At 34.4% G+C, this 27630-nt stretch overlaps 1 protein-coding gene across 1 annotated transcript in view; it reads left to right on the forward strand.

Moving 5' to 3' along the window:
• LOC138711793 (uncharacterized) overlaps positions 1-27630 on the forward strand; it is a 554979-nt gene that overhangs the window by 79147 nt on the left and 448202 nt on the right. The gene's annotated exons all lie outside the window — the stretch shown is intronic.

Consider the following 27630-nt stretch of genomic DNA (forward strand, 5'->3'; position numbering starts at 1 on the left):
ATTAAATATTATGAATCCAAATTTGATAGATACAAAAATGAACCTAAAAAATTCTGGCAAGTTATAAATGAAGCTACAGATGTAAATGTACAAAATAAACAGCCAATCAAGGAGTTAAAAAACGATAAGAGTGAAATATTAAATTACAGAAAGAGATTGCAAACGAATTTAATAATTATTTTTCAGAGATAGGACACAAAGTTACTTCTAACATTAATAAGTCAAATTTTAACTCTTCTCTACAAAATGAGACACAAGATGAACATTTAGCTTCCTCCATGTTTCTTTTCCCTGTAACTGAAGATGAAATTATTATTTTGGTTAAGAAATTAAAAATAATGTTGCTCCTGGTATATATGGAATTAAGAATAATACTTTCAAAATTATTATCAAATATATATTAAAACCCATGGTCCATATTTTTAACTTATGTTTTGTGCAAGGTATATTCCCAGATGTTTTGAAATGTTCTATAGTAATTCCAATATACAAATCTGGAGATAAAAATAATTTAAATAACTATAGACCTATATCTTTACTTCCAACATTTTCCAAATTGCTTGAAAAATGTTTAAAGAATAGATTAATAAATTATTTAGAAAAACATAAAATCCTCTCTAAAAATCAGTTTGGTTTCCGCAATAATATTTCTACTAATGGTGCTCTTATTAATGTTACTGGAAAAATTATCAATGAACTAGATATCGGAAACAAATGTTTGGGTATTTTCTTGGATCTACGGAAAGCTTTTGAGACTATCAATCATAATATACTTTTGGACAAACTACATACTATTGGAGTTAGAGGTATAGTTTTAAAATTATCCCAATCATATTTTAGTAACAGAAGGCAAATGACCAAAATTGAAGATCAATTTAGTGAATACAAATATATTTATATAGGTGTACCGGAAGGAACAATTTTGGGACCTATTTTATTTCTAATATATGTTAATGATCTGCTAAATATAAATTTAGAAAAAATTAATGGATCTATATATTCATATGCGGATGATACAGTAGTTATTTACAGTGGTTTTTCTTGGCAGGAAGCATATAGAAATGCTAATATAGGTGCTAACATTGTTAAAAAATGGCTTAATTCCAACTTCCTTTCTTTAAATATATCTAAATCAACTTCAGTTCCTTTTTCGTTAACAGCTGCCAGTGTTCAAAATTTAAAATTTAGCGATAAATGTAGACTAATAATACACAGTGAAAATTGTTTAGATCCCAAAAGTTGTAAATGTCCACCTTTGAAAGAAGCCACGTATGTCAAATATCTGGGTATCATTATTGATCAGAATTTAAAATGGCCTCATCACATTACTTATCTTTGTAAGAGGCTTCATAAAACAATTTATAAATCGTTAATCTTCGATGCTACTTACCTATTAGAGTTCTACGAAATGTTTATTTGGCCATTATTCTGTCTATCATTCAATATGGTATAATTGTTTGGGGTGGAAGTACAAAAATTAATCTTAGTCCGTTAAATTTACTACAAAAACGAATAATTAAAATTTGTTTGAAGAAACGTTTCGATTATCCAACTAAATTAATTTATTCTGAATTTAATGTATTTAATATTGAACAAATTTATAAGTATACGCTGTTAAAATTTTATCATAAAAATCGTAATAAGTTTGTATTACAGACACACAATTATGAACAAGACGAAATATTAATTCAACATTAGTAGAACCTAAATGTCTCACATCTGCTGGTCTAAAGCATAGCATAAATTTTGGCCCTCGGTTGTACAATGCTTTAACTAAATTACACCCAGAACTTCTAACATGTAACCCACTAACATATAACAAGAAAATTAGAAACGTGTTAATATCTTCAATTTTATTAAATAAATTTATAGCATATGTGTATGAATTAATCAACCTATATTATATTTGTATTCTATAATTTTGAAATATATATCAGTCCTACTTTTCATGTGCGATATTTATTCTTCTCTAGTGTTAATATTATATTATATAATTCCATTGCCGCTGTAATTATATTTTAGTTCCTATTTTATTTTACTTATTTATTTTTATTATTATTATTTTTTATTTTAATATTATATCTGAACTGCGACCGAGCACGAGCGCTGCTCATTCGGTCTCAAATTATGTTAATACTACTGTATCTTCTTTTTATATGGCTTGTATTATTTTATTTCTATTTCTCTTGTTTGTTTTGTAATTATATTATTTATTTTGTATATTTAAATTTAAATAAATAAATTAGATTAACAGAAAAATACAAGGTAGGAACGAAAAAATTCTGACTAGTATGGATAAGATAAAAGGATTAGTGAATAAGCTGAATTTGTGGATACAGATTATTGAAAATCGATCTTTGAGATGTTCCCAACTATTTGGCCCCTTGCTGATGGTAATAAAGTGTTGATGGATTGAATTAAAAAACATTTAGTAATCTTGCTGCAGTTATTAAAGAATTACTTCGGAGAGTTCAAGATTTGGACTGGGTTCGTGATCCATTCATTGTGGATTCAAAACATCTTCCGCATAATATACTCTTACAAGAGAAAGTGACAGATCTACCCTTTCCGCTTAAATGAGTCCATTTGGAATCACTAACATTTCTGTAATCTCCGACTCATATGATTTGACTGATGATTCCATTTGGTATCCTCAGAAGTAGTTTCTTTCTTTACCGACAGAGTGCAGCACCCGCCAGTTCCTTGGCCAGCTGTTGTTAGGAAGAGGACTGCTTTCTTTTTTTTTTTTTCGTTTCCTCTTTTCTTAGACCAAAATACAAGATAGATGCAAAGAAAATTTTTTTCACCCAAAGAAACCAGGCTATCTTCGAGGTGGCAGTTAATTATGTTATTGTCATTTTCAATCATATATATGTGTGAACTGAGCTTCTATCCGTTAACTGCAATTAAATCACCAAAGAGGCAGACACTCAAATCCATCGATGAAGAAATGAAGCTTGCATTGTCAACGATTCCGCCACGGATCAACCACCTGTGTGCAGCTAAGCAGGCCCAAGTATCACATTGAAGATATGTGTAGAGTTATTTACTTTAATATTAATATTAGAAATGTATATTTTCCACAGTGAATTAAAGTTCATAAATTGTTAATAAATGCAAGGGTCGGTTTCTGTTTTATAATAATGATAATAATAATAATAATAATAATAATAATAATAATAATAATAATATAAATAATAATAATAAATAAATTTGATTACATTACGTAATTATATTAAGACAGTCACATCATATATTTTTAGGGGATTAACATTTTGGTGTGCCGTGTTGAATCTAAGCCCATCTAGGATGTGCCGTGAGTAGAAAAGGTTGCGGGACACTCCGGCTAGAATATGTCTCCAAGATTCCTTTTCCACACACAATGGACAGATTGCGGTCTCCTTTGTTGACAATTTTATGACCCTTCCGTGCTCCCAATCTTAGCCAAGCCAAACTCGCTCTACTATCTTTGCTACAAGAATTTATGTAGTCACACCTCCCGAATTAAGCATGAGATCTGATTGTAAATGTAGTGAGGATATTTCCGAACATTGCAGCTCAAGTCTCTTGCCTCTTGACATCAATTAAGTACCCCTTCACATTACGCCATACATTTATTACATTATTATATACGGTGGCTTAAATTAGAGACATTTCTCTAATGTACACTTACGTTTAAGGAGGTCTGAAATAGCTCCAGAAATTTCCTCCTCAATATGTGCATGTACTATTTGTCTCCTTTTTTTAGCTGTACAAGAAGGATACTCTTTTTGATTTAAAGTTCTTGTTGAACACTGTCTTGGCGAAGGTATTTCATGAGTTTTAAATATGGGCTTTAACACCATTCGATTCAACTTAAATGCCATCCTTCATTGGGTTCGTTAGATCTATGTTTTTCATCATACATGTTTCACATTAGTCCATACGATACATTTTGAATTAATCGCTAAACCTTGTGAAGTTATGATTTTAAGGAAATTTCCTATAATGACCATGCTTCATCGTGTTATCAAAGTGGTAACAGAGTAAGTGTAGCACATATTGTAACATGTAATCGTACTTCCTATTTATCTGTACAGTCATTTGCAAGTTCTAATTGTCGTATCTTGCGCCACAAATACGGTTGAAATGTACAAATTAAACAACGGAAAGAACATGCTAAATCACTTTTCACTAAAATTTTTCAGGAGAGCATTGCTTAATAAGAAACGTAAAAAAATTATATATTACAGTTATATGAACACCAATAAATATAATATAATTATTAAATTAGTAAAAGTCAGACATGTTTCGGAGATGCTTCTCCATCCTCAGTGACTTTACCACGACGGCTGGTTCAGGTGATCGAACCGCGTTGTTCCTTGGCTTAAAGGAGACTCTGTTTTAAGACGCACGTCGTAGTAAAAGTTGGCCAATTTTTCTTCACTAGCTTTTTTCATATTCATATAATATTTATTAGTGTTCATATAACTGTAATATATAATTTTTTACGTTTCTTATCAAATCTATGAACACTGTATAATTGGTCCAACATGTGTAGTTTATCTTTGAATATATAAGCATTTCTTAACTTTAATAGACTCATCAGGCGTCATGAATTTATATCTCATTTATTTTAAGTTACCATGTTACAATGAAGGCTTTTTGCCATTCTGATTTACTAGAAAGATAGTTCACTTTATGAGCCAGCAGATTGGGGAAAGACAAAAAACAAGAAGTGACTTAACATGTTCTTTTCTTAGACTCTTCATATGTTTGAGATAAAGTTTTCACTAAATTTATTTAGCTTCTGTTAGGTCGACAAGCTGGGAGGCTAACGTTCTCCGCTTCTTTGTTTTAGCTACATAAATTTGTCTGTAAGCCAGTATTTCATCATCCACTGTGGAGTTGTAAAACTAATAACAATTACTATTGGACCAGTTTTATTTAGAATTTCAGGATATGTTCAGAGTAAATTTGAATCCTATAGATCCAAAACCCTCTAAAGACCATTTTGTTCAGACTTGAGTTATACCCACATATTGCTTGCTAAGAATGAATTCTAATGATTTATATATTTTGAATTCCAAAGCCACAATATTTAGAGCAAAAGGTTTGTTAAAAGTCGCTGTTAGGTAGAAAATTCCCTCAATTTTCAAGCAGTTACTGTCAACATCCTTTAATTTGTGAAGGTTATATAGGGGATTTTGAATTTATAGGATTCATTTAGAAGCAAGAGTATAAAATTTCGAAATTCTATGAAGAAAACTTTCAATTTTTTTTTCTCTCAGTGGTTAAGTCTGGCCCCCAAATTTTAAAGAAAGTATTAACTGAAATGTATGTGTTTTAGATATGCTGTAAAGTAAAGTCACATAAATAATTCCAGTTCCTAATTATTCACGTACTAAGTTCTGTTATACATATTTAATTTTGAATTTTTACTAAAAGCCATACATGTAATATTATTAACTTCTTCTTTAGGAACTGGCACTGGAGTCACTGACATACATAAGACAAATAAACTATGAAATTTTCAGGCAGATTGAGTGGTGTTGATAGTAAAAATCTGGCGTTAAACTACTCTTAAATGGTAGTGGGATTTTTTTATTTTAAAGTCTCTATCTACATATGAAAGTAGCAGGCATTTAAAGCGTCACTTCTAATATATTTACAACTCTGATTTGGTTGAATGTTTTTGAACATCTACAAATTACTTATGAAATTTACTAAATCTAAAATGTAAAAATGTCCAAAAATACATTTTTAATTTCAGAGTGTCCTCTTGATTACTAAAAATGCATTTTTCTGTTTCGTTTCGGTCAGATAAATATGGCTACGACTGAGATATCTAAGAATAAATCTGTTCGATGATAATTTTATCCAGCACAAATTTTATAATATATGTTTAGGATAACAGTTTTCACTAGATTTAGTTTCTTTAAATCGACAAGCTGGAAGAAAAACGTCGTCCTGTTCTTTCTCATCATGTAATTTGTCTGTAAGCTGCAGTATTTCACCATCCATAGTCCAGAAGCTAAGAATTCTCTACGACTGTAACATAATACTATCTCCCAGATCTGCGGCTGAGGGGTAAGTACTGCACTCGTATTCCCTGGTGTACGTAATTGGACGCTATACAACACGCCGAGCCTCTTTCTCGTGCACTTTTCTTGATGATAAGTGCCGAGGCGGCAGCTTGTCCGTGTTGCCAGGTCTTTTGTTTTGTCTGTCTGGTTCCAGAACAGTTTATTGCAGGCAGACTCTCGAAACTCGAGAATCTACGTACGGTACTCTCCTTGCTTTTCTTGTAGGAAAAATAACAGCACATAAAAGCGTTCATTAGTTTTCTCGAGATAAATTCATTTCGTATTCCGAAAGACTTTAGGTGACATGGCGGGGTACAAGCTCTTCTCTTGAGATTAATTTAAAAAATAAATATCATTAGTATGGCTTTCTCACTGTTTGTTATTGTTTTATTTTATATTATTTTAAATTATTCATAAACTTTTATTTTATAACATTAATAAGCGCGATACACTAAACCAGTACACTTGCTACACTTTATATGCTGTACCAGGGCCTTCTACATTGTTGTGTACATTTCTTACTACTGCACACATATTTTTGTAAGACCTAATAAGTTTTACTTCTGATACAATTTATTATATTGTACTACTGGGTGTTCATTTCAAAGTGTGTCATGACGTCACTGTTGTAAGTCAGCGATTTGAAGCGAGTTTCAGCATTTATGTCAGAGAAGTTGCCTATTAATCAAGGCGTCCAATCTGAACTTGAGAACGTCGTAGCAACAGATGGCGGTCTGTAAAGTCTGTGTGCTACCATAATCTCTTTCGAATTGTGTTTTGCGCGGGCAAGTCCTACGCAGAGTATCTGTTATCATCTGTTGCGTACGGCAACATTCCACAATACAAATCAAATGCTCCGTGTCCATGTTGACCGTCGAAGTTAATGTCAACAAATACGTAAGTAATCGTCTTAACCCTCTTCCCATATCCCGACAGTAAGAAAAAAAGTCACCTCAGGACGTGTTTCCAAACAGTTCACATTCCTGCCACTACCGGCGTTACCGTACATATCGGTACGTACTCTTCAGAATGAACGCCGTACATGCTAGGCAACTTCTCTGGCACATAGGTAATACGCCTCTGCGGAAATAAAGGAAGATTGAATTCTCTAGGCTCATTGGCTAGGCATATGACGGCATACAGCGAGCAATGACACACTTTGAACTGAACACGCAGTATAGCTTATATGACTTGCAGAACAGTTGGCTACTGCGTTCGACTCCCCTGAATGAGCACACTCAAACTCATAAGGAATTCAAACACCTTTATTATCTAATAATGAAATAGAGAAAGTGGAAATGTGGAAAATGAAAGAGGGCATTGAACTTTGCATAAAATTATTTGTTTGTGATAGCTGCAGAATGTTCTGTAAAAATTACAGGGGGGGGGGACGCGCTTCCTCTGTTACAAAGTAGCCTAATCGACATGGTAATGATAAAATTCAGTTATTCTTGAATTCCCAAGTTTCTCTTCGCATAGATCAAATCGTCGTTGCTCCTTGCAATATCTCCTATGTGACATATTTATCGATGTTCAGAGTTTTGCTCTATTAAATAACTTAAATAGTGATACAGCAAATAATAAAATCTCATATATGTAATTACATTTCTTTGTTTCGAAAATGTAAGAATTCACAATCTCGTATGCACGGCTACCATAGGATGAATACATGTGTTTTTTCTTTCTACTGAAAAATTTTATATTTTATATAGTAGTTATTGCAGAAACAACGACGAAATACAAAACACTCACTTCTTGGGTGAGATATGGAAGATAAAAATATGTGAGCGAGCCACTTACCTTCTTCGGATGTTTTGTCCTTGTATGTATTTACTAAACTAATAATTTGTATCTTTCTTTTGATGGATTGGAAAGGGCTTTTTATATTGCTTGTGATAATAACATAATTTTCACGATTTTTCAAATATTGGTCCTATCTTCGTCATCAAGTGACAAGAAAGCCTAACTCGTAGATATAGTTACATAAAGCTGTCTGTATGACTAATGGGAAAAGTCCACTCCATTACTAAAAATCAATCCACCATTGCTCTCGTCATTCAGATCTATAATATTCGTACTTTGTAACTTGCGCCATAAACCTTGTGAAAGATGGAATCTACATATCCAGTTTGCATGTTCCAAACCATAACAAAGTAAAAGCATGATTAAATTTCACATCAAAATCTGCAACATTGTTTTTTAGGTTGTAACGATAGACATAGGATTTTTACACTTCATATGTACCGTATTCTTCTGAAAACTGATGTCTATGTGTATTTATTTTTGTTTCGTAATGTGCAGAATACGACTGGAAAATTAGCGTCTATTTTCAAGAAAATTAAATGCAAATAATTTAAGGGATCAGAGCCATAGTGGGCCAAGCGCCATTTATTAAAAACGGAGAAAGCAAGGGTTAAAGTTAAGTGAATACTATAGTTTAATGAAGACTGACATAACGCCACCTGAATGCTAGAACTAGGTGACTCAATTTTTCTTATTTTGGGATATTGCCTATTTACTTATTTATTGCACTAAGGAATATGTCTCGTTTTCTTTTACCTACTTGTTACATTGGAAAATAGATGTCGCTGGTATCGTTCGATCAGTTACCTAGTTATTGCATTACATTCTGTGCGATTCTTTCTATGTTATAAAAGAGATAACTTAAAAACGCAAATTTCGAGTTACCTAGTTCTTGCATTCATTAATTTATATTACATGCTATATGTTTCCAATGAATTATGGTGATAAATTCATTTTAACCCTTGTTTTCTACGGTTTTAGTAAATGGCGCTTGGCCCACTATGGTTCTGAACCCTTCAATTACAGTCGAACTTCGATTCCGCTAAGTGGGAACGGGCCTTTATAATTTGTAGTAGACCTTACAGTTCAAGTCTATGCAACTCGGTTTGAAACATCGCGGATATGTATGTAAGAAACATGGCCCTAGAAAATACCTTTATTAAATAATCATATTCCGATATACTGTACCACAGTCAAGCTATAACGGGTGAGGAGATAAATGATGTCCCCCATAACTTCATTATATGGGCATTCTATGGTTTTGCTTTGCCTCCCCCCAAGGAAATGGTTCTCTTTCCGCCTATGCATACGTTCCATTTGAAATAAGAAATATCCTTATAAATATCTATATCCGAAGAAGACCTAGCCTTCCAGATTTCATTTTTCAAAATAATCGCTTCAAACTCATACTGTATGTTTCGTATCTTCATTGTCACCGTGAAGAAGAAAATGTTTAAGATCCCAAATGTTTATGTATTGCCGTTAAAATCAGGGAAGCTTATGAAAATTCACCTCTTCAAGTTGTTTCAAGAAGTAGGTTATACTTTCCACCTGTCAGTGATCATAGCATTCTTTTTGTACCCTCGTGGCCCAGTTACCGAGTAGATAGGTTAGAGAAAGAATAACTGTAGAAGGTAAAACCGTGGAAGCGTTCACAATGCCAAAGCACAGAACTCCGATTGTTGTTCAATCTCTTAACGTTTATGGCTTTAGGTTTTACAAAAATTTTTGTTACTTGGCACGAATATTATATTGCATCAGAGAGATAATGTGATAAAATTGTAGTCCTTAATACATAATCAGTTTCAATCTCTCTGACATAAAATATGATAAATTCGTCACTCCTGTAGAATTCTGTTTTCACGTTGATACACACAATTGTTCTGAAGTTGACTGTGAGAGACTTATTTTTCACTATGTTTTGAGCATTCTTACAACTGCTGTGATCAGTACAATTAGTAATTTCAGATATGCTTGAATTTCCTTCTCATTTATTCATACACTACCTATTCTATAGTCAATTTCAAAAATATTATATATCTGATATGTGATTTTCATAAGTTATATTATTTAAGGAGATTATGACAGTACGTATGCAGCTAGATGAGATTTATTGCCTGATAAGTCTGGCACATAGTACTGTTTGCATTAGCTGTTATAGCTCTGGATTGAAGAATTTGAAAAAAAAATCATATCTAGAAAACTAGGAGTTTCCGGATGTAGAAATTTATAGGGAGGCTTCTTATTTCAAGTCCAACGTATGTGGAACAATCGTTATAAAAATTTATTATCACTTGGTGAACCTGCTTTTGAGAAGCTTCCCTCTATCGCTACGCTTCTACTTGTAGCAAGCGAGCTCACTTACCAACACCAAAAGGTTCTTACTATATGCTACGGCGCACGCAAGCATTTGGTTTCACGAGATAACGAATGGCCTATAAAAGAACTTCGAGATATAGAAAATAATATTACCGATAAATTAAGATTACTTTGAGGTATCGAAGAATCGAATTATACAAGATCGATTTAAGGAAGTTCGGCTGTGTAAGAAATCAAATGTGACTTCCAAGTACATCGCTTCATTTTTAAAATACATTTCAGATTTTTTCACAGGAAAACACTTATAATACTACTTTCAATGTCATTATATTAATAAGAACATACGGTTCACTATTTAAGATTCTCAATTGCAGCAATAGGCCTATTTTTTTTACACTTTCATTAGTTTCTATCTTGAACTTCGGAAGGCGTGGAAAACATTTTCGAAGCGCGTTATAAACTGCCTCACGTTGTGGTTTGATGTCCAACAAATGTGATAAAGAAACTGGTTCACATGCATTATTTCCAATAACTTCAGAAATAATTTCGTTGTGTTTTTCGTGATCATCTGCAGCTTAACTTTACAGGTTACGCGAACTTTTTTGCTGCATTACGCTTCTTTCATTTACTCTGTGGCTGTGGTTACCTTCCATTAGTTGGATATCTCCATGTAATGTAATTATTACTTTAGCACAATACAAATTAGTCGTATACCGCCATCTTATACGTCCGTCTGAGTAAGTGTATGCATTGCCATGTTTATTTATGACTCTTAAAAATTAACCTTACCGTTCCTTCGCTTGATGCCTTCGTTCACAGTGTTGAGACTGATTCAGTCGGCACCAACATAAATATAATTTACTTAAAAATCACTCTGGATGGATCAAATAAACTTTAACTGTTGCGAATATAAACACAATTTACCGAAAAATCACTCTAGGTAGCGAAAAACCAAATGGCAGAAAATCTTGTATCCCGGTAAAGTACAATAAGTGTCAGGCTATAGTGCAATTCTCTGAGTGTCTCGTTGCCAAAACTATTGTAATTATTTGAAATTGATGTAAGCATTAATACCTTTTCAGTGGTAGCTATTGTAAGTAACATATATTATTATATTTAAAATTACCAGCTGTGTCTGTATGGAGAGGACGAAAGTACTTAGGCGGATCCTTCATATCAATTACAGTTCCCAGGAGGTAGGTATAATTGGTGAATTGAAAAACCTACAGTTGGCTTTTCAACCTCAGAGATAGCTTAGGAAGACCCATGACGGTAACCAGTCACCACGGAGCATCTCCGAATATCAGAGGGATGTCACTTACACGGCACAGAACTGGCACCATTACCATTCTTCGAGTGATAGCGAATTCTCGTCCTTCTTACAGTGGCGAGGACACTTCCTGATGCCGATGAACCTTTGGGAATCGTCTGTTATACATTTCCTTCTGACATCGTGCACAATTATAAGATCTTCACAGAGAAACAGCAGCAGCAGTCTGGCTGATCAGAGTAACACCGTAATCTTTTTTGAGAGTTCTTATTGATAAATAGGTTTGCGACCTCGATGTTGGATTAAGATTTAATTTGGGTGTAGAATTTCAATTTGATTTTTTTGACAAAATAGAAAACAAATACATAATTATTCACAATATGAAACTTTTACATTAATTCTTTACTCTAAATATTCGTAGGAATAACGTCATGAATAACTTTTTGTACGTATATTATAGACAACAATAAAAATACACCAAATGTTCTTCCGCTACGTGCTATATTATAAGGTAGGTCCGGAAACGGAAACACTGTCGTCGTTGCGACAGTGAGATTGAAACTCTAGGCCACATTTCGGGTGCCTGTTCTTTCAGCGAGACACTGCGGAACTCTAGACATCACAGAATCAGATCCATGATTGACGGAGGCTCGAGGAAGAAAGATATCACTGTATACAAAGAAATTCAAAACGTCTCTCAAGAGGGATCTTATCGGCAAACGGACATGCTTGCCATTCCACCAGGGTCTACATCCGCCTACATTATCAACCCGACAGTCATGTTCGAGGCACAGGAACAACAGCACGCTGAAGTCTACGCAGAAAATGCATAATTTCTAAGCCCACAGTTGCATAATATTTGGAGAAATATCATCTCACCTCCATTGAAGTTGCAGGACTAATGGTTGGAGCAAGGGGCACAATACCTTGCCTCTTTGTCAGTTTCTGCAAGGAGTTCCAGTTGAACAATGATTTAATTCGTGATGTTTCCTTTCTGATATTAAAAGATGGCTTTCGATTTTAAAATACCACCTACAGTATACTTTGTTTCCTAACAAGGAAAAGCTTTTGTTTGAATGTTTAATCTGCTTCTATACAATGTTTTTGCGTTTTATTATCTATCCTATTCTTAAAATTCACATTTTTCCATTTCCTATGCTTTTTGTAATCTTTCCTGTTATCGCATCTATTTTAATTTGTTTCTTTCTCTGTTATTTATACTCGCTTCAACATCTCTCGTCATATTGGGAGTTAATCTTCTGCGTGAAATCCGAAGGACTGTGTACTATTGTTGAGACTGGTTCTATTGCTGTGCACTAGATGGTGACTATATATATATATATATATATATATACATATACATATATTACTGATTTGTTATGAATATGATTTCGGTGAGGAATGAGGCCGGTGATATTCAAGCACGTTGTGGCCCGAATTTCCTGGCATTTGTCTTACGGTTGAGGGAAAACCATGAAAAAACCTCAACCAGGGAATTCAACCTGATCGGGAATCAAATCCGGGCCCTCTACGTAAGAGGCCACCATGCTGACCTCTACACTACAGAGGTGGTCTTTAATATTTTATTTTCGCTTTTTGTGTTGGTGTTTATTTGTCCAATGAGGCAGTGTCGTTATTGAGAAAGCAGAAAGAGTGTCTTTCTAATAAAATCACTAAAGAAAGCAAATACAGAATCCAGAATTGTCTGAGAACATCCATATAATTACACGGTTCAAATATCAATATGTATGTAAGTGTATGTGTAGATTTATATAGATTACATAACACTAGCTCTTATTTTTTATATATTACACTCTAATGGTTACGGCTGCACTTTCCGTCTCACTTCAAAACATTGTGAAATACGTACTAGGTTTTGAGGTTTTCTGTACTCAAGCAAAACCGCCCCTTCTATTATATTAAATGGGCATTAAAATAGGGGATGGCAATGTGGTGATGAATCGGAAGGGTGGTTACAGAAATGACCTCTCTCCCTCTTCACGCAATCGCTAGCTCTAACCTCTAATACCAGCAGCAACCACTTCGATTGGAAAGTGCGACTCCCCATCCGGGGGTTTGTTTAGACTAAGGTCGCCAGACAGAAAGCTTCACTGTGTTGTTTAACCTCAAAGAGCTCCACAAACTCTGTTCTACTCTGCTCGGATTCTTCTAGTGACGACAAGGGGGGTGTATAGTTTGTATAGAACATTTAAACTGAAAAGGAGTGGGTGGCAGTGCAGAATATGCTTTGTTGAACTTCAGTCCCATGTGAATCTTTCCCTTTTCTTCTAGGGGAAAAGTATTCTTCCCCCTTATTTATTTTATTTTATTCTCCCTTCTCCTTTTCTGCTATCCAAATTTCCATTATTTTATTTTTTATTCTCCCGTCTTCTCCTAAGAAAAGATTCCATAGGGTGTTTTCAGTATTATATCCGGAAGGGTAAAAATGTTTTCTTGTAAGAGTATTCGAAACATGACGACAAAAATAATTTTTAGGAGGAGTTTTCTTGCGTGGTTTGCTGAACTCTTTTCGAGGCTCCATCTCTTAGCTTTTGTGTCTGCTGGTTTGTAGATGAGCCAAATCATTTGTGAATTGATATAAATGAGACGTGTAAGTATAGAAATCCTGCACTTACAGCGCCTTCCTGGCTGGCGCGTACTACTGAATCTTTCCATACACTAACCAAAATTAAAAGCTAAGAATGTTTCCAGAAAATTAACAAATAATCTATTGATATATTTTTTTCTTATTAACCCATTATATCCCAGTGGCAACTAAAGTTGCCAAGGCAATAATGCTTTACTGAATGGTTGATTTGAATTTTTTTCGGTGTTCACAATAATTGGTATAAAGATTAAGATATCCTCCACTAATTCGTGTTGAGTTTTAGCTCATCCGTTCGTTACGTCGTTAGGACAGAAGAAATTAATAAGGAGTGCACACACAAGATTCTAGACTGCTACACATTCCTTCAATAATGTAATTATAATTATATCTAACAATTGCTGCACAACAATTTAAATTACATAAATCTATTAAGAATATGTGAAATTGTATTATATTAACCAAATTTGTAATGCACAACTTATCACAATTTCATTAGAGTGGTTTGAATTTGTATGGCAACTTTAGTTGCCAGTGGGTACTTACGACTTTTTGTTTATCCATTTTACAAATTCTTCCAAATTTTACCATTGGTAACGCTGGAAACAAACAATGACATAATATAAATTTTTTATAGCAATTCTTTCCTTCACTACTGGCTAGTTCTTAGTTCGATTCCGTGCTGTAGTACATTTTTATTTACGTAATATCTGGAACTAATACCTCTGATTTCATCTGTTATTGCATTTTCGTTTTATAGAAAGGCTATATATAAAACTGTAAGTATAGAGATTTTATGCATTCATTATGAAGTAATTGGAATAAAATTTATGTTTATTTTAGGATTTCACAAAATTCCAAGCAAAGGAAAGGTAAAATCTTTAACAGTTCACGAAATTCTGGATATTGCGGAAGACAAAGAAAGCACGGTGAACAACATAGCAATCGGTTCTCCATTCGAGGAGAAGGAAGTGAAACAGATCAGGATTTATACCTCTCGTATAATGAAGCTCAAGACAACGTTGATCACCTTCCAGCTAGAATACTTTGCCCTCGAGCTCTCCTACAGTTTGACGATGGGTATCATTCAGACACTTCTGCTGTATCTGCACTTACAGGAACTTTTGGAATATATACTACTCCTACTAAGACTAATGCTGCTACTCCTGCTATGGTAACTTCTCCATGGTACCAATGAAGTCCAATGCTTCGTCAGCGACTCAATGTTCATTTGCAGGAAATGTTCCAATACAGCCTCGAAAAATAATGAAGCTAACTACTTCAAATCTAAAATGGAGCAAAAGCAGCAAAGTGAAAACTTCAAAATCAAGAAGAGGAGTCCTGATATTCGACCAAACGCTAAAGATCTACTTACAGAGAAACAGCAAAATCCCCTTTATATGCTGTTGGACCAGGGATACAGAAATGGCGAGAGAGGGGTGGAAAGCATGGGGAAAGCGTTGGTTCCCCGTCCACAGTCACGTCACTGTGACCCGTACGCAATCACATACATAGGCACTGAATGCAAATTCCCTCTTCTACCAAGTCAATGACGCGAGGGTGGAAAGAAGGAATGAGTGACGTATTCCGATGAGTGACGCAACGCCACAATTGGCGTCCATTTCTGCGAGCCTGTCTTAGACCCTTTTTCTTTATAGAATTACTTCAGCTTATAGTTATGGAAACCAACAGATATGCGGCTCAGCCAGCACCTTATGCATAATTTGAATACATCAAGGGAAGAGATTCTAATTCTAATCGGCATTCTACTTCTGTCTGGGTACCATAAACTGCCATCAAGAAGGCTTTATTGGAAAAGCGATTCGGATGTTCATGTGTCACTACTGTCAGAATCTATGCGACACAACCGATTTGATGAACTACTGAGATTCCTTCACCTAAAAATAATGACGGATTACATGTTCTGATTCTCTTTATAAAGTGAGACAACTCTTCCATATACTGAATGCTTCCTTCAAACAGGTGTCTGGCAAATATGTAAGCATTGATGAAAGTATGATCCTATGAACTGTTTAGGACCATGACAATTCATAAGGGGAAAGATTATGCGCGTCACATTCAAATTGTGAGTTGCTGCTGATCCATCTGGGTTTATCTTTCATGCTGAACCATATTGTGGGAGTTCATCTTGCCTTCCTGAAACAGATCCTGGCCAAGGAAGTAATGTTGTTTTGGGATTGGTTGAACATGTGCAGTTACGACAAGGAATAAAATTCTACTTCTATAATCTCTTCACAACTGCAGTTTGCATTTTTATTTTTCCTGATTCATGTCTCAAAACATTTCATGATGCATGAGGACTATTTGGTGTTGAATAAAATCGACTTTTCCCTTAAATTTGACATAACAATTATGGACTGAGTGAAAAATAATAGTCTAAAGTGATGTGGTGTTTGTAATTTTGTTAGTGCTAAATAAGCAAAAGCTTTTATCGAAGTAAGATGCATTTATTTCACAATAACAAAATATTGGACACGCAAGTGCCCAGTGACAACTAAAGTTGCCAGCCTAGAATGGTACTTTTGGTTGAAGGTACATGAATGATATAAAATTATAGTGCTTAGGGTTCTTGCAGGACCACATAACAGAAATATCACGCTTAAATCTCATTCAGGGAATTACGGGCATTAATGGGTTAAAATTGTTCCAAAATATGATTTTGCTCTTAGTCATCATCATATTATCCATGTACTGTACCAGAGTATACTTTTAGTTGTTGCATGTTTGAAAATCATAATTTATTTAGTTTATTTCTTATCTCGCTATTCAATCAAAACTAAAGAACAAATGATCACTAAACTACAGGCTAGCTAAATGTCATGATCGAATACTATCCATGTTGCATTACGATATTTCCCGCAAATGAAAACCAAAATAAGAGCTTCAGGGCTTTCCAAATGCCTTATACTACTCGTATAATAGTGTGTCTTATTTTCTTTCTTCAGTCAAGCGTGCGTTTGTTAACTTATGGCTACATCATTTTGTTCATCCCATTTCCGATAGTTCGGGCAAGAGTTTGCGTTTGTTAGGTAATTTCACATCATTAGGTTCGTATCGTTTTCCAGAGTTCAGTCAAGTATGCTTATGCTAGGTCATTACCACGCCATTATGTTCGTCTCGTTTCCTATCGTTTAGTCAGGCGTGTGTTTGATAGGTTATATGTTGTCACATCATTATGCTCGCCTCGTTTCGATTGTTAGTTCACTGTCATATGTTTATGTTCGTTTCGTTTCCGATATTTTCGGCAAGTATGCGATTGTTGTCATTCATTCATTAATTCATATATATTTTACCTAATTGCAAAGCTAGCATTTTCTAATATTTTCTATTTTCCGCCTTCCTCCTTGTCTTCGTGAACCTTCAGTAGGCAGTTCCTTCTGAAGCAGTAACCCAGTCAGTTCCTTTTCCTTTTCCTGATTAGTTTCAGTGTTATTCTTTCTACACCTTTTCCAGCACAGCTTCATTTTTTATTGTCCGCCCATCACACACCACTATATTCGTCTCATGTCCCAAAGTTCAAGCAAGAGTGTGCGTTTTCTAAATAATTTTCACGTCATTGTCTCGTTTCTCAGCGTTCAGTCAAGCATCCATTTGTTAGTTCATTATGACGCCATTAGGTTCGTCTTGTTTCCGATCGTTCAGTAAAAACATGTTTTAGTTAAGTCATTGTCACTTTATTATGTTGCCTCAGTAAAACGTGCGTTTCCTAGTTCATTGTCACTTTATTATGTTCGTCCCGTTTCCGATCTTTAAGTAAAACGTGTGTTTGCTAGGTCATTGTCACTTTATTATGTTCGTCTCGTTTCCGATTGTTCAGTCAAATGTGTGTTTGCTAGGTCATTGTCACTTCATTATGTTCGTCTCGTTTCCGATTGTTCAGTCAAACGTGTGTTTGCTAGGTCATTGTCACTTTATTATGTTCGTCTCGTTTCCGATTGTTCAGTCAAACATGTGTTTGCTAGGTCATTGTCACTTTATTATGTTCGTCTCGTTTCCGATTGTTCAGTCAAACGTGTGTTTGCTAGGTCATTGTCACTCTATTATATTCGTCTCGTTTCTGATCGTTCAGTCAAACGTGTTTACTAGGTCATTGTCACTTTATTATGTTCGTGTCGTTTCTGATCGTTCAGTCGAACGTGTGTTTGCTAGGTCATTGTCACTTTATTATATTCGTCTCGTTTCTGATCGTTCAGTCAAACGTATGTTTGCTAGGTCATTGTCACTTTATTATGTTCGTCTCGTTTCTGATCGTTCAGTCAAACATGTGTTTGCTAGGTCATTGGCACTTTATTATGTTGCCTAGTTTCCGATCGTTCAATCAAAAGTATGTTTGCTTGGTCATTGTCACTTTATTATGTTCGTGTCGTTTCTGGTCGTTCAGTCAAACATGTGTTTGCTAGGCCATTGGCACTTTATTATGTTGCCTAGTTTCCGATTGTTCAATCTAACTTGTGTTTGCTAGGTCATTGCCACTTTATTATGTTCGTCTCGTTTCTGATCGTTCAGTCAAACGTATGTTTGCTTGGTCATTGTAACTTTTTATGTTCGTCTCGTTTCTGATCGTTCAGTCAAACGTATGTTTGCTTGGTCATTGTCACTTTATTATGTTCGTCTCGTTTCTGATCGTTCAGTCAAACATGTGTTTGCTAGGCCATTGGCACTTTATTATGTTGCCTAGTTTCCGATCGTTCAATCAAACGTGTGTTTCCTAGGTCATTGTCACTTTATTATGTTCGTCTGGTTTCCGATTGTTCAGTCAAACATGTGTTTGCTAGTTCATTGTCACTTTATTATGTTCGTCTCGTTTCTGATCGTTCAGTTAAACGTATGTTTACTGGGTCATTGTCATTTTATTATGTTCGTCTCGTTTCTGATCGTTCAGTTAAACGTATGTTTACTGGGTCATTGTCATTTTATTATGTTCGTCTCGTTTCTGATCGTTCAGTTAAACGTATGTTTACTGGGTCATTGTCACTTTATTATGTTCGTCTCGTTTCTGATCGTTCAGTCAAACATGTGTTTGCTAGGCCATTGGCACTTTATTATGTTGCCTAGTTTCCGATCGTTCAATCAAACGTGTGTTTCCTAGGTCATTGTCACTTTATTATGTTCGTCTGGTTTCCGATTGTTCAGTCAAACATGTGTTTGCTAGTTCATTGTCACTTTATTATGTTCGTCTCGTTTCTGATCGTTCAGTTAAACGTATGTTTACTGGGTCATTGTCATTTTATTATGTTCGTCTCGTTTCTGATCGTTCAGTTAAACGTATGTTTACTGGGTCATTGTCACTTTATTATGTTCGTCTCGTTTCTGATCGTTCAGTCAAACATGTGTTTGCTAGGCCATTGGCACTTTATTATGTTGCCTAGTTTCCGATCGTTCAATCAAACGTGTGTTTCCTAGGTCATTGTCACTTTATTATGTTCGTCTGGTTTCCGATTGTTCAGTCAAACATGTGTTTGCTAGTTCATTGTCACTTTATTATGTTCGTCTCGTTTCTGATCGTTCAGTTAAACGTATGTTTACTGGGTCATTGTCATTTTATTATGTTCGTCTCGTTTCTGATCGTTCAGTTAAACGTATGTTTACTGGGTCATTGTCATTTTATTATGTTCGTCTCGTTTCTGATCGTTCAGTTAAACGTATGTTTACTGGGTCATTGTCACTTTATTATGTTCGTCTCGTTTCTGATCGTTCAGTCAAACATGTGTTTGCTAGGCCATTGGCACTTTATTATGTTGCCTAGTTTCCGATCGTTCAATCAAACGTGTGTTTCCTAGGTCATTGTCACTTTATTATGTTCGTCTGGTTTCCGATTGTTCAGTCAAACATGTGTTTGCTAGTTCATTGTCACTTTATTATGTTCGTCTCGTTTCTGATCGTTCAGTTAAACGTATGTTTACTGGGTCATTGTCATTTTATTATGTTCGTCTCGTTTCTGATCGTTCAGTTAAACGTATGTTTACTGGGTCATTGTCATTTTATTATGTTCGTCTCGTTTCTGATCGTTCAGTTAAACGTATGTTTACTGGGTCATTGTCACTTTATTATGTTCGTCTCGTTTCTGATCGTTCAGTCAAACATGTGTTTGCTAGGCCATTGGCACTTTATTATGTTGCCTAGTTTCCGATCGTTCAATCAAACGTGTGTTTCCTAGGTCATTGTCACTTTATTATGTTCGTCTGGTTTCCGATTGTTCAGTCAAACATGTGTTTGCTAGGTCATTGGCACTTTATTATGTTTGCCTAGTTTCCGATCGTTCAATCAAACGTGTGTTTGCTAGTTCATTGTCACTTTACTATGTTCGTCTCGTTTCTGATCGTTCAGTTAAACGTATGTTTACTGGGTCATTGTCATTTTATTATGTTCGTCTCGTTTCCGATTGTTCAGTCAAACGTGTTTGCTAGGTCGTCACTTTATTATTTATTATGAGTAGCTAAGGATCTAAAATCTGGAATTCAATTACTACAGTCAAAATCTGGCAAAGGAAATGGAATAATAGGAGAGAACTATCGACTTCAACAGAAGATGAAACTGGATGCATAATCTGTTTTCAAACAAGTCAACTTTATGTGCAAATTGGGCGCATTTGGACTCTACCGATTCGGATATCATTGATTATTTTGTATGTGATCAATGTCAGTAAGTCAAATAATAATCCCATAATCAGTGTCTTCAAGGAGTGTGGCAAAGGATTGTTGAGGTATTTGTGTTTAAACAATATGTTTATGTTTTCCTTGTTGTTTATACGTATCAACAATGTCCACTTTCGATTCAAAATGCTTTCATGCTAATGATTCCTCCTTTTTAATAGCTTGTATTTGTTTTAAATTGTATGACAAATGGTGTTCACTGTACGTGTATGTCATATACTAGGATCCATTTTTTGCTGTATTTTAATATCAAGGTTGTTTAACTTTAATTGTTTATTTAATTTGTCTTAACTATAGGTCATTAAATTCATGGAGATTGTCAGAGTAAAAGTCAATTGATCATATTTGCAGTATTATTATTGCAATCAGTTACTTAAATTTTCCACAATATTGTTGGAAAGGTTTAAGTGTCTCGTACTGGGATACCTTCCCCTACAATGTCAGTACTTACTACTAAAAACAATTTGGATCACGAAACACAGCAAAAAAACTCTTCCGTTAACAAAGGAAATCGGATGGTATATTCACCCACAAATTCAAAGCTATAGATGTCACAACTCTTCAAGTAGTTTACAAAATATCCACTCACGTCACTGCAAGAGCGCAGTGAATATAATCTATGTTATAGTGCATCTTCTGCCATATCTACTACACCATCAAAGTTACATTTGTCCCTGGTATATATTCGTGATAAATTTAAATAAAAATATCACGAAATTAGCCGAGTTTGCCCTAGAAAGATACTTTATGCCTCATGTTTTTTCATTGTGTTATATCATAAGCTTTACAATAAGCAATAGATCATATTAGAAGGGTACGCTTCTGAAAGCCACCTCAAAGTTTTGAGCATCAATTAAAATTATTTCTGGGAAATCTTCATATTTGTAAATGAAAAATAAAAATATTATTATTTTCTGCAGCTTTAACAACTTTTTTAAAGTAACACAGGATGTTATCACTATTCACGTGATAAACCACAGAGTTAAAAGAGTTCATTAGCAGCTCCTGAACTTTAAAATCAGTGACCACAAACGAGATGTATGTCCATAATGAAGCGTCTGTCGTCCCACGCAGAATACGAGCGTCGACCTCAAAGCGGATAACACCTAAAGGTCACAATGGCTGTCTGAAAGCAGAAACACTAAATTTAATGTAAATTTATTTGCTAGTGAGATAGAGACAACTTCCCCATAGCTGTGCAATTTCATTTTTGGTACCATCTCATGTTAAACTAATAGGCCTATTCAATTCATTTCTTACTATGAAACCCTCTATTAAAGTACGAAAATAGTTATGATTCAAGGTTTAGATCATTATCATTATTGTCTGCTCATTTTCGTTGCCATGACTGTTGGAATATCATCATCATCATCATCATTATCATCATCATCGCCAATATTGCCATCGTCATCGTCATTAGGGCTTATATATAATTTTTAATTATAAACTAAAATGTTTAGTTTGTTCATTTTATGTCATTAACATGTGTGACGTCACTTCCAAATCCAATGCTTTTTCAGCGTTGAGATATAGGCGAATGTAATTAAAGAGCATATTAATTTTAAAAAATCATAATATATAAATAGACTATATTCCCAGAATTAAATGCTACACAATTATAAGATATGACTACACAGAAATAATGATGATTTTTTCTTTTTATTTAAGGGTGTTCAATGGTTTGGAATTATTTTTGTCAAAGGAACTTCTGACTCCTTAATGAAGTTTAATATATTAAACGTCTAACTTCTCCGTCACAAGACATTACCGGTACTAAAACAGAAATAAATACTGCAAGTAAAGTTATGTCAACATCAAACACTAAATTATTTCAGTTTTCTTTACTCCTCTACGACATAAAAAATTTATTCCTTAAGAAATAATACTTTATTATTATTATTATTATTATTATTATTATTATTATTATTATTATTATTATTATTATTATTATTATTATTATTATCTGGCCTGTGGCTGTTGTTCAGCACACAAATATTAATGATAAATAAATAAATAAAATAAATAATTATTATTATCATCATTACCATCACCATCATCATCGTCATCATTATCATAATTACTAGAAAAATAGTATTAGAGATCTTGGTGTCTTATTTGATTCTAAATTATATTTCCATGATCATGTGCAATATTTTTATACCCATTCATTAACAATGCTTGGTCTAATTAGATCTATAACTTATTCTTTTTCTACTCCTTGTATTTATTAATTTTATACTATACATTGGTCAGATCCAAGCTTGAATACGCATCTGTTGTATGGAACTCCATTATTTCCAGTGACTCCGCTAAGCTGGAGAATATTCAAAGAAAATTTATTTCCTTGTCTTCTTATACATTTTTACCTAATTCTGATGATTATAAATATGAGGTTAACTGCAAATATTTTAATTTCTGTAGTTTATTTGCCATACGTCAAGATCTTGATTATTTATTTTTTTGTAAAATCATTGAGGGTGATATAGATTGAGAATCGTTCCTAAGCAATATCAGTCTCCGTATTCCTGCTAAGGGTTTAAGATTTCATAAAACGTTCTACAATATAATTCTAAATATCTCTCTCCGGTCTCCAAAGTGTATAAAATATGCTAATTTGCATGGATCTAACTTGGATCCATTTAATATGTAGCTAGTATAATAGTATTAAGTTTAATTTACGTCTTTTGTTTAAATATGTATTATTCTCGTTATTTTTATATCATTTTCTATTTTATTCATTTATTTGAGTCCATCCTTTTATTATCAATTACAATTACTTTTAATTATCATGTTTTTATGTATTTTAGTCATCCTTTTTTTCCGTCCATTCAATGTAATTATTGTCGTTAATTGTAATTATTTTCTTATGTGTAATAATTATTTTACGCAATTTTATTGTGATTTTGTCATTACGAAATTTGTCATATTTTGTAATTATGGTTTGTGCTCAAATGTTATTGGCCTGTGGCTGTTGTACAGCACAATAAATAAATAAATAAATAAATAAATAAATAAATAAATAAATAAGTAAGTAAGTAAGTAAGTAAGTAAGTAAGTAAGTAAGTAAGTAAGTAAGTAAGTAAGTAAGTAAGTAAGTAAGTAAGTAAGTAAGTAAGTAAGTAAGTAAGTAAGTAAGTAAGTAAGTAAGTAAGTAAGTAAGTAAGTAAGTAAGTAAGTAAGTAAGTAAGTAAGTAAGTAAGTAAGTAAATAAATAAATAAATAAATAAATAAATAAATAAATAAATAAATAAATAAATTATTATTGTTATTATTATTATTATTATTATTATTATTATTATTATTATTATTATCTGTCTCATACGAGCCTCTGATGTCGTTACTTAGTCAACAATGTAACGTTGAAGTGTGTGTGGCCAGATTTATGCCCAACGAGAGGCTTGATATACGTATTACATTTTATTTGACAACTGGTTATCTAATGGGCGGCCGGGTAGCTCAGTTGGTAGAGCAGCTGGCTATGGACTGAAAGGTCCGGGGTTCGATCCCAGATGGTGACAGGATTTTTTTCTCGTTGCCAAACTTTCAGAACGGCCCGAGGTTCACTCAGCCTCCTATAAAATTGAGTACCAGGTCTTTCCCGGGGGCAAAAGGCGGTCAGAGCGTGGTGGCGACCACACCACCTCATTCTAGTGCCGAGGTCATGGAAAGCATGGGGCTCTACCTCCATGCCCCCCAAGTGCCTTCATGGCATGTTACGGGGATACCTTTACCTTTACCTTACTGGTTATTTAATAACACAGTACATTTGTAAACACACTCGTCTCCATACAAATTTCCGGAATCTAGATGCCCGGGGAACGTTTCTTCTTCAAGTAAAATTCCCCGAGAGTTGAGTCCGAGAGCCTAACCCGGGATCTCCAGATTTGGAAGCCAGCATGCTGACCACTAGGCCGCGCAGACAGACTATCCCAGTTTTAAAAGGGGGAAAAAAAAACAGAGTGAATATTTATTTTATTTCACGAAAAATAGTTTTCCTTTGATATCTGTATTTGAACTCATTATCAAATTTATACAAAATGATGAACAAGGCATATTTGTAAAGCAACACTATTTACATTTATTTTTCAGAATGTTCCAGGAAGTATTAATTCTGCAGTGCTTGGGAAAGGTGACATAAGTCAGTTTCCACAAACCTTTTTTGATAATTTATTGACAACTTACATTGGTTTATGTCGATTTGATTTTTTTCTGCATGAATTATTGTAATGGGAGAAATACATATGTCACTTTTTCCAAGCGAGCAGATGTTCCGTAAGTTGTCAATAAATGATCAAAAAAGGTTTGTGGAAACTGACTTATGTCACTTTTCCCAGGTACTGAAGAATTACACTTGTAAGTAAATGGCGAGGCTTGAAACAGGCAGTCATTTCACGTATAAATTTTGATGGAGAGATGAAAGAAATACAATGAAGAAAAATCTGTGACATAATACTTAACATTCAGGAAACGATAAAAATACTTTCCCGAATTAGGCTATAGTTCACAATTTATATTGTATGTACAAAACATCGTAAATATGTAGCACCTATTTCATTTTAATGAAATGCATCTGATAATGTTTATCATTTTATCCAGCCTAGGGTCCACACCTGTGGAGTAACGGTTAGCGCGTCTGACCGCGAAATCAGGTGGCCCGGGTTCGATTCCCGTCGGAGACAGTTACTTGGTTGAGGTTTTTTCCGGGGTTTTCCCTCTGCCCAATATGAGCAAATGCTAGGTAACTTTCGGTGCTGGACCCCGGACTCATTTCACAGGCATTATCACCTTCATCTCATTCAGACGCTAAATAACCTAAGATATTGATAAAGCGTCGTAACATAACCTACTAAAGTAAATAAATCCACCCTAGATAATTTCTCTGTGAATGAATAAAATATTTTGGCCGCTTTCAGATAATAATCTTTCACAAAAAATGAATATAGGGGAAACCCGGGCAAAGCGGATAAGCTAAGAACAAACAATGCCACAGGCTATATTTCGGTGCTCCCGAAATAAAATCTTCATGACATTGGTCGTAACACATGTCGTCCACATATATAAAAAACAGCAAATCGTTTCTCGTACCTACGGACAGTGATATGATTTGAGAAACAAAATATAGTTAATTATTGCCCGGGTACACAGGCAAAGCGAATAATTCACCCGGGCAAAGTGAATATCTCTGTAACATTTTCACATTTCTATTTAATTTTTATTCACCGATAATAAAATTAAATCAACACATAAACACGAAGTTAATGAGTTATATTAGACGATGGGATATGTAATTTACAGCCCATTACAGCAATTTAGATTAGTACAAAATACAAATTTGAACAAGTCGACATTTCACTAGCACTGAAGACTTGGATTTCTTCTGCTTTTGCTCCTGCCCATAAGTTACTTCTCTATCAACGGATAGATGTAAGAACTTCAGAGCGCTGACATTTTCTTCGTTGAACTCGTATCTTTCGAGCATCCACTTCTGGAACTGGTCTAAATCAAAAGAACTGACTTGGATTCTCTTGCTGACGATGATGAGGGTTTTGGTGTAACCGGAACTGAAAATCTGAGTGTAATTGATGTGTTGAATATTCCTTCAATCTCTGAAGATAACGACATCACAGAGGTGATTGATTCTGAGTGAGCATTAACTGTTTCTTCAGCAGCTGAAGAAGCTGGCATCGCAGAATTTGTTAAATCTGAGCCAGCTGTCGTTTCGCTGATTTCTATCTCGAGTGGGCAATCTGTAAGTTGATCTGGAGCAAAATCTTCATCAACAAACACGTTATGGTTGTATGGCCAGATAGCAGAACCAATGATTGGAAGATTTTATTTCTTCAAGTACTTTCTTCATGGCTTCTTCAGACCATTTAGCTTGTTCCGTCTTCCTCTTGAAAAATTAAACCATCTGAAAACACATTACGACCTTTTTAAGTAAAAATTAAGATCAGTGTTACTTATTTATAATTTAATTAGTGTGACTTAATGCCTCGACTATGTAAAATTATCTAACATGCTTTATTAGAATAGACAAATAGATACAAAAATACAGCTAACACTTATATAGTCAAATAAAGGTGGCAGGGCAGAGCGGATAAGTTATCCATTTTGCCCTTTTCACTTTGCCCTCAGACGCCATTTCGCTTTTCATTTAAGGTTATGCAAACATAAACGTCAATAATCTTCTTCGTAAGTACGGCACTTCAGAAGTAATCGTATCGCCTTTATATTACTATCACGTAACTAAAAGTTTCTGCAGTATTGTATGTTGTACATATGTTTCTCTTACCTTGAAATATTTTAAGAAAACAGTGAATTTTCTTCAAACACACGCTGACTTCTCTCCTCAATAGCTAGAATAATGACAAGTCAGTTCCAGCAGCAAAATCTAGTAGGGATTCTTCCCCAACATAGCAGAAAGCGCTACCTGTTGGCGTTTCTAAGAAATATGCATTATTCTCTTTGCCCGGATTATTCGTTTTGCCCGGGTCTCCCCTAATGCATTATAATAAGCTTAGATGGATTAATAGCATATTATGTGATTGATTTATGTAGTTTTTGTCAACAGTGATTCATTGTGTCCATATAATTCACAAAAAATATTAATGGTGTGCATGAGATAATTAACTCAGGTGATTTATAGGCTCACAGAACATCAGCCATAAATAACAGAAATTAATGTTTGCTTTTGGTGCTATAAAGTACTCCAAACGGCGGAGAATTTGATAGTAAAATATATTCTATCGTAATTCATGCCCATGTAAATCATAACTTGCTTATGGTACAAAATATTAAGCGTACAAAGTTATATTCTTTTTCGAATAGAAAGAAGAGAACTGCAAGGATCTGTGTCATGTTTCCCTTTCTTCTTTACTTCATATTGCAATAATA

This window comes from Periplaneta americana, chromosome 13 (genome assembly GCF_040183065.1).
Source record: "Periplaneta americana isolate PAMFEO1 chromosome 13, P.americana_PAMFEO1_priV1, whole genome shotgun sequence".
In the NCBI taxonomy this organism is placed as follows: domain Eukaryota; kingdom Metazoa; phylum Arthropoda; class Insecta; order Blattodea; family Blattidae; genus Periplaneta; species Periplaneta americana.